Consider the following 2,877-nt stretch of genomic DNA (forward strand, 5'->3'; position numbering starts at 1 on the left):
AGCATGTATTTTCAAGGTTTGCCCCTATTGACTCCTCTGCATGGATATACCATATTTTATCTATCCATTCATCAACTGATAGACATTTAGATTCTTTCAGCTTTTTGGCTCTTATGAATAATGCTATGTGTCATTCATGTACAAAGTTTTGCATGAATGTGTTTTCATATATCTTAGGGATATACCCAGGAGTGAAATTGCTGTGTCATATAATTACATTGTTTCAGGTTCTTATAGGATTAGGCCTCTTCCTCATTTTCCACTCCCATTTCTTATTTACATCATAACTGAATCCCAAGACACATGGGTTTCTTTTCAGTTCCTTGCATATATCATATTACCTCCCTTTGTACATCCTCTTTCTTATACCTAAATTATTTCCCATACTCTGAATCTCTTTAATAATATTTTCCATATCTCAACTCAAAAATCTCTCTCTTGGTAAGCCTTTCTTGTCTCTTCAGGTAAGTCTCTCTGTCACATACAACAATAGTTTCTTCTTCCATAATGTCATGTAATTTCATATTCTTTGATTATATTACTAATGTCTATAAAGTCTCTGACTCTAGGGCCTGTGTCTCTTTTGGTTCACCCTTGTTTCCCCAGCACATAGCCCTGTGTCTGGCAAATTGGATGTAGTCAATAAATAATTGCTGACAAAATTGAAATAGAATGACATTGGACTCCCGTCTGTTTTTCTTTCATCTTCAGGCTCCTATTCTCTAGATTGCAAGTTTTTACAATGTATCAGTCTTTAAAGTATCAATTTTAAATACTATCACAAGGTGGGTTCCTCAGGAAGCAGACTCTTAGATGAAATTTAGCACGCAGAAGGATTATTAACGAGTGTCTTTGAGATCAACAACTTTGAGGGCAATAAAAGGAAGCAGAAATGGTCAGAGGAAGTCAAGTCTAGATGTGGTGTAAGCCCTATGACAGTGTTGGTGTCTAATACAGGATGCTCTGGAGCTAAAATGGCTCTTCAGGGTTTGATCAAGTTAGGCTAAAATGGCCCTGCCTTTTCAATGCAGCATGTATCAGCCATTGGATGTCGGCAGGCTAATCATAGATTGTATAGCAGATAACTATGAAATCTGAGACAGAGTCAGTTTTGTCACCTCTAAACAGTCTCTTTTGACTTGTTTAACTTGCTCCAATTAAAATTTATTTCTTCACAGTAAGTCTCATATAGGTCAGGGAAAAAAATATGCATTTTATTTATTTATAAATTGAAATTGGATGCAATCTATGAATTAGCTCTGTTTCCTGTGAAATGGTCTCTGAAATGGTGTGTGCAGAAAGATTATGGGAGAGCTTCCAGAACACTACTATTGAAAGAGGGAAGGAAACAGGATGGGATAGAAGGATAATTTAGTTGTAACACAGTCACCACCAAGTCTGTGGCTAGTTCCAGACAGAAGTTCAGATGGCCCTTCAGAATTGTCCTGAATTAAGGAAAATGGGCTGTGCTTTTGCATCCCCACATGGACCAGTAATTAGAGGAGGGCTTTCTCCAGTGTGGGCACACCTTGGGTGACACAGCTCTTTTTGGCATCATCTCAGAGCTTTCATCTTAACACACTCTAAATCCACATATCAGCCAAAAATCTTTATCAGAAGTACAGCAGGGGAAAGAGAGAGATTGAGAGGTGAGGAAGTTTCTTGTCTGTTTTTTTGTCATTGAAATAATGAAAATGCTTTAATAATGATTGAAGTGATAAACTCACAATTATATAATTATACCAAACACCATTGACTTTATACTTTGAACAAATTGCATGCTTTATTAATATGTATCAATAAAATTGATTTGTTTTAAAAAAGTAATTTGATTTATATTTCCCAACTTATAATGTTATACTGTCTTCCATTTTAAAATTAAAATTATAACCAAACTTTTTAATCAAATCTATATTTGATCTGCCACAATGCCTTCTTCCAGGTCTTTGGATACATCAATTATTTCTAAACTTGAAGTCTTTGAACCTGCTGATGGCTTCAGGGGACAGTCCTAGCAGGACCTACCAACTTTCTCTGCGGCACATAAATACAACCTGAGTTCAGGACCAGATGTATCAGCCTGGAGGGATAAAGTACAATCCCCTAGTAGATTAGGGCCTCTGGCTCATTCTTTCCTCTAAGGTCCCAAACATATATAAATCTTCACTGGAGACGGCCTGATTAAAGTGGGCTAATCTTATGGCATTTGGCTCATATTCAGGTGGTAGGTGGTATATCTGCCCCTGTGGGAGGTAGTGAATTTCCTCATCTACAGGGCAAACACAAGAGAAGGGTGCTGTGAGTAGAACACCTTCCTGGGTGGGCCGTGGATTGAGACCCTACTGGCTACGAGGAACTGATGCCCACTAGTGAAGCTGGCATTCTCTCTCTTCTCTCCAGTGCTGCATATCTTGCTTCAGTTGGTGATCTTGACACTTGTACAGGAGTGGGTTGACATCTTTTTAGAAGGCTGTCCTTCTGACCAATAGTTATTACACCTGAAAAAGGCTGCAAGTCAGAAGGTCATCCGTAGTGAACTAAATTGAATCATGTTTCAAGCCACATTTGTTGGAGTGGTAAAAGGGAGTGCAAAGCTAAACCAAGCATATCTTGGTCCTTTGATTTGGCTAATAAAATTTCTTTTAAAAATCTTATTATAATATTTCTCTATTATTACACAACTTTTAATTCTTGAGTTTGATTTTATTTTTTAATGAAATAAAGTCACTCCTTCCCTTTATTTAATTCACTACAATGCATTTTTAAAGTGTGTAAAAACAAATTATAAGCTGCTGGCTCTTTTACATCAGATCTAATGGCATTCACAAGGCATTGTATAAAATGGCTCTTAACTGGATAATATAACTTGGGAAATAA

This window comes from Dasypus novemcinctus, chromosome 10 (assembly GCF_030445035.2).
Source record: "Dasypus novemcinctus isolate mDasNov1 chromosome 10, mDasNov1.1.hap2, whole genome shotgun sequence".
NCBI lineage: Eukaryota > Metazoa > Chordata > Mammalia > Cingulata > Dasypodidae > Dasypus > Dasypus novemcinctus.